The 12,709-nt window shown below is 37.0% G+C and overlaps 1 long non-coding RNA gene across 2 annotated transcripts in view; it reads right to left on the reverse strand.

Moving 5' to 3' along the window:
* Window positions 1–10,162, reverse strand: part of LOC118174319 — a 304,126-nt gene extending 293,964 nt beyond the window's left edge. For both annotated transcript variants that reach the window (XR_004754614.1, XR_004754615.1), the window contains exon 1: window positions 10,081–10,162. This is a non-coding gene — a long non-coding RNA (uncharacterized LOC118174319). The remainder of the gene's footprint in view (window positions 1–10,080) is intronic.
* Between the last annotated feature and the right edge of the window lie 2,547 nt (window positions 10,163–12,709).

Raw genomic sequence — 12,709 nt, forward strand, 5'->3', positions numbered from 1 at the left:
AGGAAAAGAAATCTCACAAGCTAAATCAGCTTCATGAGCAGCCACAGAAATATGAGAAAATATAGGCATCATTTTTATTTAAAATATAGGACATTTCCATTATCAGGACTATATAAAGGGACTGTGGCATAATTACAAATTAGCTTTGGAGTTTCAAGTATTTTGCTTGCCCCTTTCCTGTGCAGTAGAAGGTGATGCTTTGGCAAATGCAATGCATATCAGAACACAGTGTAATAAAATGGAAGAAGGAAGGAAGGAAGGAAGGAAGGAAGGAAGGAAGGAAGGAAGGAAAATCAACAGTCCACAAACAAAAAAATTCCCATGAGCAGAAAATAATTCTATTTGGTAACTGTCATGATGGAAATAATCTACTCAAAGGTCTAACCTGACAAAAAAAAAAAAAAAAAAAAAGACCCAGAAATCATAAGAAATTAAACATAATTTTTAGCGTAAAGTATTTCCAATTGATTTGATGTGTTTCAAATTAATATACAAATTTATTCTTTGAAGGAATGCCAGTGAACATAACATAAAGAGAAAACCAAAGCAAATTATTGATGAGCACCAGCATCTAGCTTCAGTCCAAAAGTACAAAAATGGCCATAAAGACCTCAGAAGTGGGTCAGGACACCCAGCCATGCCTAAGGTGTTTAAGACACTTGTGGACATGGCACTAAGGGACATGATTCAGTGATGGGACTTGGTAGGTCACATTGATGGTGGACTCCTTGTTACTGCATGTCTTTTCCAACCTAATCGAATCTATGATTCTATGACAAAGCAAAGTTTTTTCCTTTCCTGTCACATAGCTCTTCACTGGCAATCCCCTCATCGTTTTTAATGGATGAGTTCCCTTCAAATCCTAGCTGAGTGATTGTTTTTTTGCCCTCCTCTGAGTGAAGTAAGATGAAGCCCATCTTTGCCAAGCCATTGCTGGGATCATAAATGGATTTGCTTGAGACACTTTGATTCACCCTGGCTGAGGTACATTCTCCAGGACTTGGTACATTCCCAAGGATCTTTCCTGTATGTCTTGTGGAATCACCATGGTAATGTTCTCCTCTTGCAGTTAATTATGCTTATATATATCCTCTTTAAATATCTAAGGTAGTTATAATCTATAGAAATATAAGTAATTATATACCAGTCACTATAATACAGCTGTGGGCAGCTGTAAATAAAGTGTTTACGTGGGGATGGGGCATTGCAGAGCTTTAGAAAAATGTGTTATGAAAGACAAGAAAATAAGCCTGTTCCCGTTTGTCAGAATATGTAATTTAGTCCAGGCAGAAATCTTGTTAATCAGAAATTACAGAAAGAGATAAGAGTCTTCCTCAATTAAGATCAGGTGGAAAATGCTTTCATTTACTGTGTCCTGAGGAGTATCACATCAAAAATAATTAAACAGAGATGTAAAAACTTTCCAATGTTTTAAATATATTACCTCCTTTGAAATTTAGAAAAGCTTCAAAGAAATGTCAGGTTCTAGCATGCTGTGGAAAGAGCACTTGTGTTTAAAAACAACAAGGCCTTTTCGCTTAGTTTTATACATATTTGATTGAGCCACTCAAAAAATAATAACTGAAAAACTAATTTAAATTCAGACATGATCCTTTGGATAACACTTTTAGCTCAACAGTAAGAATTATTAGGAGTGAGCTTGTGACAAACTCTAGATTTGGAACATGACACAAAGGAGTTTCTGTCAGGCTTTTTCAATTATTAGTCTTCTCTTCCTGGTTATTTATATTTCCTTTCAACTCCCATGTATAAGTCATACAGCAGTAATACAGTAACATCATCTCTGAGGAAAAGTCTAGCAACTGTGCTCCTCTGCTAGCAAGCTTGTTTTCATTTTTAAGGTTTTAAAATTTTCTATGGCAGATGAGTGTATTTTTCGGATTTTGCGTTATTGTTACATTTTTTCAATCTCTAACCTTTTCTCATGACTTTGTACCCAATCTTCAGGGCCCACTCTCACTCATTAACTAATCAATTACACACTTTCTAATCTGTTCTATCCAAAGATAAAGTAGAAGGAAAAGGCTGACATTGATTTCTCTTTACTGCTTCAAAAATACCTTCTTGAAACTTGATTACGCAAACCCGTTCTAAGCCACAGCCCCCAGTCTTCCATATGGATTTTCCAAGTTTGTGTGAATTCATTTTGAAAGGAGACCCTTATTGTACTCGCTTGGTGGGCTACTTCATATTATATGGATTGGCAGGCACTGTTGTCAACTCATTTGAAATCAATCCATTTATTGTTCACACTGGGTACAACATTTTGGACTGAGAGCACAATGAACAAAGAAGAAAGGCTTACTGGAAGGCAAATAATAGCACAGAATACAAATGGAAAAATGTAATAGTCATGGACTGGAAACAAAAGAACAGAAGAGACAGACGCAGAGATTAAAGACAAACATTGATCAAAGATAGAAAAGGAACTGCAGCCAAATGAGAATCTGTGATCAAAACCTGATGGAAAGGAGTGTGGTGAGAGATGAAAAAAAAGAAAGAAAGAAAAAAGAAAAAACAAAAAAAAAAAAAAAACAGCCTCAGTGCTTTTGGGTATCCTATCTGCTTCTGATTTTCTCTACTGGTCTCTAATGCAGCCATGTTTAAGAAAGAAGATGTATACGAATTTCTCTATTCCTTCTCAGAATAAGAGATTTTTGAGTGGTTGTCTTTCTATTTGAGTGGTTGTCTTTCTTTTTGAGTGGTCTGTCTCTCTCCCTTTTCCACTTTGCTGCAAAGTTCATTATCACTAAACTAAAACTATTTTCAAGGTGTTTTATGGTTGCAATAAAGCATATTCTCATATTTCAGTCACAATTTCCCATCAAAATGCATATATTAACTCTTAAAGGCTGAACTGTGCCACCGGGATAGTTCTGCAGACTCCTGCTGCAAGTAACTCCATCACTAACTGTGGAGCTACTGTCAGGTGACAGCTACGTACACCCTGCTTGGCTGAGGTCTGAGTACTTGCTCCCCATCAGAAAGACATCAGAATTGCTACAATACCAGTTTTGCCAAAATTAACCAGAACATAGAAAAGCTGAGTTTTGTGCCCAAGGAAATGAGCTGAAACAAGCAGAGAAGAGGGAATTGGACCTTCAGCCCATATGCTAGATGTAGGCATGACTTGTAGTCTGTCATTCTCCTGCAGGTTTTGGATAGAAATAGGGCCAAATCACAGGTTCAGGTCCCTGGGGTAATGGGCACTCTCAGAAACTCTATGCTAGGGTGAATAATTGCTTTTGATTTTTGCTGAGTTTGTTAGAGCCAAACTCTGGGCAAGTTATTGCTGACAGCTCTCAGGACTGCTCTTGCTATGAAACTCCCAAATGTTACTCTCACATCTGGTTTCTGAAGCAACTTCACATTGTAATATTCTACAGCAGACTGTTTCAATGCAGGGATAACCAGTTTTCTTACCATGTCTTAATATTGCTGGGCAACAGGAAAGCTACAGCTGGATGTAACAGCGATTGAGCAAGTCCATTTTGGAAAAAATTTCCAAGAGGAAATTTTCCACTTTGTTTCAATAACTATTTTCCAAACCAAAATAAAACTATCTGCTTTTATGGTGTTCATATGGTTTGCCAGCTAACCTTTACTCATTATTGATCAAATAATCCTAAGACTCACATAGCTTCAGAGCATTATTCATGGAGCAGGTCAGTTTAAGCAGCCACATGACATTTCAAATATTTTAGGAAATCTGAAGTACTTCCACAAGACTAATTTTAGTTGTCCAAAACCGCTGGATGCCTAAAAAGGAGAAGATCTGACTTTGTTTGCTTGGGTTCAAAAAGAAATTGCCTGTATTTAAAGAGTTGGCAACAAACCTTTTTCTTGCGAGGACATCTTGTGGCTAATATTTCACATTATTGGCAATAAGCCATCACATAGAACTTGGCTGCAGACAAGTAACTGGAACATCAGGAGTCTTAAAATCACCTTTTGTGCCAAATGCACGTCTTCTTTTCAGGTTTAGTCTTAGTTCATAATGCTAGAAGCAGAATCAGGAGCTATATTTGGAAATGAAAACTATTTGAATGCCCAGAGGTATTTTTGTGAGATTATTTTTCCTATGGTAGCATTCAAAAATTTCTGTGTTTTGCTAGAGATATTTTTAAACCTTCATTATTGCAATTAATGGCTTGTGTGTTAAGTGTGACATTGACTTCTACTGGATAAATAAAGACTTAATACCACACCACTGATGAGCCCTATAAATTGCTGAATGTTTTGGAGATGCTACTGTAGCATCTGTTCCAGGGACATGACCGTCTAAGAGGGAGAGAGCAGGTATCTTTCCAAGACACCCAAATAGCGATTCTATACCACCCTGTGAAGATTATGAGAGTTTTATAATATACCCAAAATACTGCCATAAGACATTGCTAAATAAATAAAATTTGCAAGAACAACATTGCTTTCTGCCAGTTTTACAACACTTCACAACGTAAGTTAGCTGCTTTTCATTAGATTGTTATAAGGTAAAGTTGCTGGGACAATTAAGAAATTAGGTGGACCTAGTAGACAAAACATTTAAAACTTCAGATTTCAGCAACTGGGGTAGAAGAACAACAAAAAATCTATCTAATCTAGCTGTTTCCAGTGAGGCTGACTCTGCACTGTCACCATGTTGACAGCAGATATAGGAAAGCAAGGCTACTTCCTATTTTGTTTCAGTAAATCTCCAGTCTCTACACTTGACATCTCAAAGAAGCTCTCAAGAGTTTAATATACTTCTAAAGAATTAAAAATGCTGTTCTTCCCTTTATCCCAAATACCCTTTTGATGAGTTTTCTAGGACTGGCAGACATGAGGATGTGATTATGTTAGACAAATTTGTTTGTATCATTTCTTGATCACAAATGATGTAAGAACAGAAAATATTTGCTTTCATAAATCAAAACTTTTATAGCTATCCTAGCAATGGGTTACAGTACATTAGGATCTCAATCTACAATCCACTAATGAAAGATGAACTATACAGTTAATGATTTAATCAGTACACTCTGTTAATTACAAATGAAACAGAAATCAAGAGGAAAATGAAATATAGAAATAGCACATACAGGACCAATCCTGCTTCCTTTATTCACTGTGGCATTCCTGTTTAGATTCAATGGGACTAGCTGCATGAATGAGGCAAGCAGGATTTGATCCCACATATATTATCTCTAATCAAAAATACTTAGATACTCCTGCCTGTAGCACATTTTCCAATATTCTCATTATAGAGAAGATTAACTCAATATCAAAGGAATAACATTAGAAGTTTCTAATGGAATCCAGAAGAGTTGCAAAAATCACTTTTTGGAAATGTTCTCATTTGGGCTGCCTCATTAATCCCTTTAACCATGGAACCTGCATTTCAATTTCAGATAGTACCCAGGCTTCCAGATATCCAAAAGCACAACAGTAACTTCACTGCAAGTAGTCTGCAGAGACCCAGATTCTGTGGCCCCATTCCTGGAAAGGACGCCATGCAGAAGATGATGGGAAGGAAGGACAGACCCATGACCAAGGCATTGGCTGAGCACCTGGCCAGATCAAGTCCCCAGATGCTGCTGGTGAGCAAGCTGTACAAGCTTCCAGGCTTAAATTCCTCCAAGTTCTTTTAATAGCACTTCCCCACACACAGCTATATTAGCAGATTAACCAATTAAAAGGGAATTAAGTTCACATTCATACCTAGAATGGTGATTCTCCTAACAATGGCTTCATGCAACTTTTTTGTATTTAAACTTCCACTTAAGCCTACTCCCCTTTCCTCCATACATTTTGCTGGGAGAAGTAGTATTCAAAGGGAAAGCAGCACTCGGGCTTTCCTCAGCTGATGCAGTAGACACTGCTCCAGGTAAAGTAATTTAAATAAACCTTCAGATTGTCTGCATGGTGCCAGCATTTATTTCATTTTTCACGTGGCTTCAGGATCTGGGAGTAGTATTTCAACTTCACTTATCTCTCTTGCCTCAGTCCTCTAGCATATACTGCTTTGGCATACCTTGCAGCTGGCTCCCAGCTTCAATATTAACAACTGTGATCCTGAGTACGTTTTGCTAAATAGATCTGGCACTGTTTTGAAGAAGTAATCAAATAATATGAAGTAGACAATGGCAAATGTCTTCAGAAAAAGTGCATCCTAGTTCTAACCAGCATTTAATTGAGCCCCAGGGGCCTTTTGCTTCCCCTATATGCAGGGCATGCAAGAAGGCATCTCTTGCTGGTGGTCCTCTCACGTACCTCTTAAATCCATGACACCAGCTCCCTTTTAAACAGTAATAACCTCCCACCACTTATACAATAAATAGCAATACAAAATTGTAATGAATAGACAAGGTTAAGCAAGAACCCAAAAACCTTCACCTCAAACTCCTGCTATTATCAGACAACTCTCTTCAATATGCAAATAAATAAATGATATCCTGCACGCACACATTTGCTCAACCTTCCTTAATTCTTGTCTTAACTAGATTCAGAAATGCTTGAACATATTTGGTGAATCTATGTTCAAGTATTTTTAATAGAACCTGGGTATTTTTAATTTTGCAAAGCATAATATGAACTGAGCCTTTTCCATCCCTCACGTAAGTGGCATATATTTCTACATATGTATAAATTAGGTACATGTGTGTGTATCTTGCCACAAGGATGTATTACAAGCAATTAAACTCTTGATAATAAATGATTCATCAGTCCGCAGGTGATGTACTGTAAGTGATTGCTCCTGTTGGTAGTAATCATGTGGTGCAATTGCCAGAATTATAAATTCCCTCTGGGCTGATTGGATTTTATCAACAAGAAGCAGTAAAGTAAAAGAGGGTTCGAGGGTGAGGGGTTTTTTTGTTTGTTTTGTCTTGTTTTCTGTGTTTTTGTTGTTGTTGTCATTGTTTTTTTTTTTTTTTTTTTTTTTTTTTAATAGACTAAAAGCTTTAATTAGAAATATGCCAATTGGAAATGAATGCCTTTCCCTTGAAGCCATCCCCTCATGACTACAGAAAAACGTAACCGTTGCCAGAACAGCCTCTGAGACCACAGCATATTCTAAGTAAAGGCAAAGATAAGTTTTTTCTACCCCCACAAAAATATATGCAACTCTCGTGCATACCAAAACTGTTTGCCCAGGGGCAGAGTACCATTCCAGGAATCTATATAGGGATTGAAATAACATTCTCATATATAAATAAATGCACAAGAGCTAGTTATTGCTATTACTTGGGCAATTTATTGGTACAATTTATGGATTCTATTTGAAATTTTAAGGCCTTCAGTTCCCTGACAGCAAATTGAGGAACCGTGTACGTTGAATTTAGACAACAGAAAATGGATGAAAATGGAACAGTATGTTTAAGTTTTAATAAGAGACCTACCTGATAAGAATAACATCCCAATTTCTATTTTTTTCTTTTATCACAGAATTAGTTTTCTTTCATTAAATATCAAAGCAGTAAATACCAGTGTGACAAATACTACTCACCAAAACCAAATGCAATCCACAAAATAAAACTGTCTAAAGTAGTCTAATATTTATAACCATGTCACATGGGTTCAAGTTTAAAAAAAAATAAAACACAAAAACACCTATTTCCCTTTATCCTCTAACTTTTTATTATTAATATTATTAGTTTCCAAAATATCTTTAATGGAAAAAGGCCACCCAAAAGAATATAAGCATGCAGAAATAATTTCATATTGATATTTAATAGTGGCATTATTATTTTTTGTTCTTATTTTTAAGAAAAGTGACACTTTTCTTATTTTTCTCAAGAAAATTAAGTTAAGCACAAGGCCTTATTCAGCCGTTTCAGTTTTATTTGCACAACAGGATTACATCCGAACTTTAAAAATTATAGCAGAAGACTGATTGTTTATTTTGTCTTTTATGACTGTATGGTAATTTAATGTCATTTTTTTCAAGAGTTATACCAAGCCCCAGTGTAGCCCAATTGCTTGCAGCAGCTATTGCAGCCAGGAAAAATATGAATATTAGGTTGAGGCACTGTAGTATCTACTCCACATTTGTAGGAGGTTTTTGGAAAGGAAAATAAAGTAAGTTTCTGATTGAAAACTTTTTTGAGGAGACGTAACAGTAATATGGTGAATATAAAGCTAAATAACTTTTAAATTATCCCAAATTCAGCAGTTTCAGTGCTGCTTACCTACACTTATTCATTTATACAGGAATCAAGTATCTAGCTATGCTAACACAGTCCAGGCTAACCACAGTAAGCACAGCTATTTCTGCATCTTTGTCTCTCTGATCGCAGACTTCTTTTTTTTCTTTAAACCAAAAAGATGTTCTTCATTTTTCCCAGAAAGTGTTACCCATAACTTCATCACTGTTACTCCTATTGCCAGGAACCACCACCACCTATCATGCTTGCTAATAAACTGGGAATGATTTTGCACTTTGCCCAGTGTCACATCAGCTGTGACTTGTACTATGCTCCAGATCACCCCTACTCATAAAGTCTTTAAGCATACACTTTACTACTGTATTGCATAAGGAGGCTGAGTATCTGCACTAGGCAAGCAGGTGACTAAATCTTGCTGTATACCTCTGCTGCCCTCCCAGGCACTGGTACTTGCTTCCATTTCAAGCTACAAAAACTACTGCATAAGCATTGCTCACCTGCAGAATCTCCTTCTGCATAGTCACTACTACCCTCACACAAAAGTAATGTCTAATCATACACTGCAGTGTAAGATTAGACAATAGTTATTTATACAGCTAAAAAAAAATGGTTTCCCCAGAATGCATATCTGTCTTTGTAAAATGATTCACATTCTTCTATTACAGCACTTCCTTCCCTTTCCTTTCCATTTTTCCCCCATTATTATTGCCTAAATGAAACTTTGAGATATTTGGGATGCAGTTTTCTATAACTCACTCAATACACACCCAGATGTTTTGGCCTAACAAACAGCAACAATAACAATTTGACACGTATAAGCTAAATTATAAATGAGGCCTTGGAAAACACAATAGAAGCTTTAATGAAAGGATGAAGGCTCATTCCTGTAAATTTTATCTGCTTATTCTGACAATGAAAATCTACTTGCAGTGCAAAGTAGCAATTACAGTGTACTCAAATTAGACAAGAGCAAATTTAAAGCAATATACCAATAATATAAGAGTCAGCTTAACCAAAATCTCAGAACACTGACCTGCCTGCTTTGGGAAAGCTTTGGGGAACTGTTTGAAAGCTCTTTCAATGCATACAGAAAACTTACTGTAGGTGACAACTATGCAGCTGTCTAAAAAATCTTTTTCATTTGGAGGTACAACATTATTTTGCTTCCAAATCCAGGAAAAAAAAAAAAAAAAAAAAAAAAAAGTTATATATATATATGCTATTAAAAAAAGGAAACACGCTATTTCAGAAGGAAATTTTGCAGTGCTATCCATTCTCTTGAGAAAATGCATTTATTAGTATTATGAGCCAGGTACTGTAAGCCAAATTAAGGCACTGAGGGTAGAAAAAAAAGTTTTCTTTGGGAAAGGATTCTCTAAGGCCTGCAGTGTTAGCAACCTGAAGTGTGCACCACAAATAGCTATCCTGGGTTTCTCTGGAAATAACAAGACATTCCATAGAACATTTCCAACACTGCAGGGACACTACAGTTCTTTGAAAATATAGCATGTAGGTTCCGAATCACGTGGGTGCATTTGAAACGTGTAAGGCATGATAATAGAGATTGAGGGAAAAACAAGAAACAAATCAGAATGCAGCCAGAGGCTGCCACTGGATTCCTTCTATAAGAACAAACTGTGAATGCAAGCTACAGCTAGTGAATTTTTACTAGATTTGTAATTTTCCCAACTAAAATTCAATAAAATTTATAGAGTCCAGTAGATAAAACAAGGCATGGATATAAAAGCAGAAAAAGAAGAAAGTATCTATATTCATTGCCTGTCCAATTCAGGATAGGGAAAAGGTACTTCATATTTTCTTCCTTCAGCATTTAGCAAAAACATTGTTCCTGGAACAGAACCTTTCTTTGTCCGTATTGATACTCACTCCAAACTTGAAGACTGGATTAAACGAGATTCACACAGGTTTGTTTACTCTGAAATTCTGCTGCAAATCCCCATCTGGAAGGCACTGGGACCCTTCAGACCCATCTGGGTTTCAGTGGGACAGAGACTATCTACAACCCAGTGCCAGAGCAGCTGAATAAAAGCATGCAGCAATTCTTCTCCAGATTACAACAGCTCCTGTCAGCTCAGTGATTTAGGCTTTTTTCCCCACTAAGTACAATTACTTCACATTGAATCATAAAATCACTGAAGTTGAAAGGGACCTCAGGAGGTCATCTAGACCAACTTCTTGCTCCAAGATGGAACAACTTGAAATTCAGACCGGATTGTTCAATGCTTTGTCCAGCCAAGCCTTGAGAATCTCTATGGATGGAGACTGAAAACATTTCTGTTCCAATGTTTACCTGTGCTCAGTGATTATTTTTTTTCCCCATATATTCAGTTGTACTTTCTCTGTTAAAATTTATGACCACTGTCTTTCATTCTCCCACTGGACACATCAATAGAGAGCCTGGCTGTCTTCTCAGTAACCTCTATAGGTACTAGAAGGCTGCTCCTAGGTCCCCCAAAGCCTTTTCTGTGTCAAGTTAAACAAGCCCAGTTCCCTTCAGCATATCGTTATAGTGAACTCCTTTATCCACACCTTACTTGTTCTGAGGGCCCAAACCAGGATGCGTTACCCTGCTTTTGAAGGGGAACAAGCACTTCCCTTAGCCCTGCAGCTACATTCCTATTGAGCTGTATTAGCTCCCATCACTGCCAAGGCACGCTGCTGGCTCACGCTCGGCAGCCTGCTCTCCGTGATTCCCCAGGTCCTTTCCAGCAGAGCCTCGCCACCACCACTCTCTAGCTTGTACCTCTGCAGGGTGTTTCTGACCAAGCTGTGGGACTTTGCCTAGGATACCCACTGACAAAGTGATTAGGATATCCTTGTGACATAGCCACGTCTTTATCTCTGAACTCTGCACAAATTCAACAATCTAAAGAGCACCTTTATTTCTCCACCTATTGAGAAAACTTTCTTCCTTTGTAAAACATATAAGAATCTACAAGTGAGAACTGAAATGCAAGAATTAACTGTCATTAGCCATTTTAACTTATTTTCTCTTTCCATCCTTGCCAGAGTTTTGTGGCACATACTAGCAAGTGTAATTACAGCTATGGAGCACAGTAGTAAATTATTTTAAGCATTATGAACAACTGCATGGTTGTTCAACTGCTCAGTTATGAACAGCGGCTGTAGTTTCAAGAACTTAATTTACGTTCTTTCACAGAATGTTGGGATCTGCCTCTTGTATTTGTCATGATCTTTCATGTTCACTGTAGTTTGTAGCATACTGAAAAGTGTGGTGTTGTCTATTTTCACCTTTCAATAAATAAATGTAAGTTTTAGGAAAGCTCTAATTTTCAATGAAGATGAAAATTCTATTTCAATGAAATTCAATGAATTTCAGTCATGACCTGATAAATGCACTTCACGGTCAAAAAACACAAAGAAATAAAAGGGACACCTCCATGCATTCTCCGACGATTCGAAGAGGCCGTGATTTCTCATTTAAGGTTCCATATCTGTGATCCCTTGCAGCTGTAAAAAATGAGGCAGGCAGAAATACCATTCAAAGACAGACAGAAGGATACAATCATTCTGTAAACTGAGTTACTTCCTATGAATATTTACAGATTACTTTTGAAATATGAGGTCATTTAAGACTGCTTTTGGCTGCTCTTTAAAAAGATGATTCATTTTTCTTTCGCATGTTTTGTTCATGAACTTTGGATTGCAAAATCTGCACAAGAATTTTATAAGTAAAATACAGATCCTAAATAAAAAATTTGGGATATCACTAGAGAGATAATGGTGGATTTTCTTGAGGAATACTTAATACAGTAATATTTTCATTAACGTTTTCAGATATTTGGCTAATTGTGCTCATGTTCAGCTAATCACATTTAATTACTGCCTCTAAAATCACCTAGCTTTTACAGCTACAGTGTTACAGCACTCAAAAAATATTCCTAAAATTCATCCCATCTTTATGTTCACTCCCATGAAGTTATATCCCAAGGAAGTAATGATGGTTGCAAGGATCTGGGAGACGGTGACATTAATTTTCTTTTATCTGTTACTGTCATGAAGAACAAGTTTCAATTCAACACAACAGTATGTGTGTTTAGACTCACAGCCTACATGCTGGAAGAGAGTGCGTTGTTTCATATTTCTCCGGTTTCACGTTTTCCACTTTTCACTCCTGGCTATTTTGTTCAGGGCTCTCAGAACAGGATACATTTACTTTGCTGTGTGAGAGCAGAAACTGGGACAGCCTTTCGAAGGGGCCTTTGTCCACAGAGTAGTTTATAACTGTTAAATCCAGATACCTTAAAACTCCCTGAGCTTAAATTTATGTAACAAGCTACCACAAAGACCAACACCCAGCAGATCAAGTCACAGACATCATTTGCTAAAAACAGAGAATTTTGAAAGTTTCATTCATCAAACACAAGCCTATCATGCTGGACTACAACCAGATTTTTAATGCACTGCCATTTGCTGCCCAGGAAGAGAGAGATGTACTAGATTATGAGAGCATCTAGCAAAAAATAAAACAAAATGAAATGGGCAACAGAAATTTCTCCCAGTTTTAA

Source organism: Oxyura jamaicensis, chromosome 14 (assembly GCF_011077185.1).
Source record: "Oxyura jamaicensis isolate SHBP4307 breed ruddy duck chromosome 14, BPBGC_Ojam_1.0, whole genome shotgun sequence".
Taxonomy (NCBI): Eukaryota; Metazoa; Chordata; class Aves; order Anseriformes; family Anatidae; genus Oxyura; species Oxyura jamaicensis.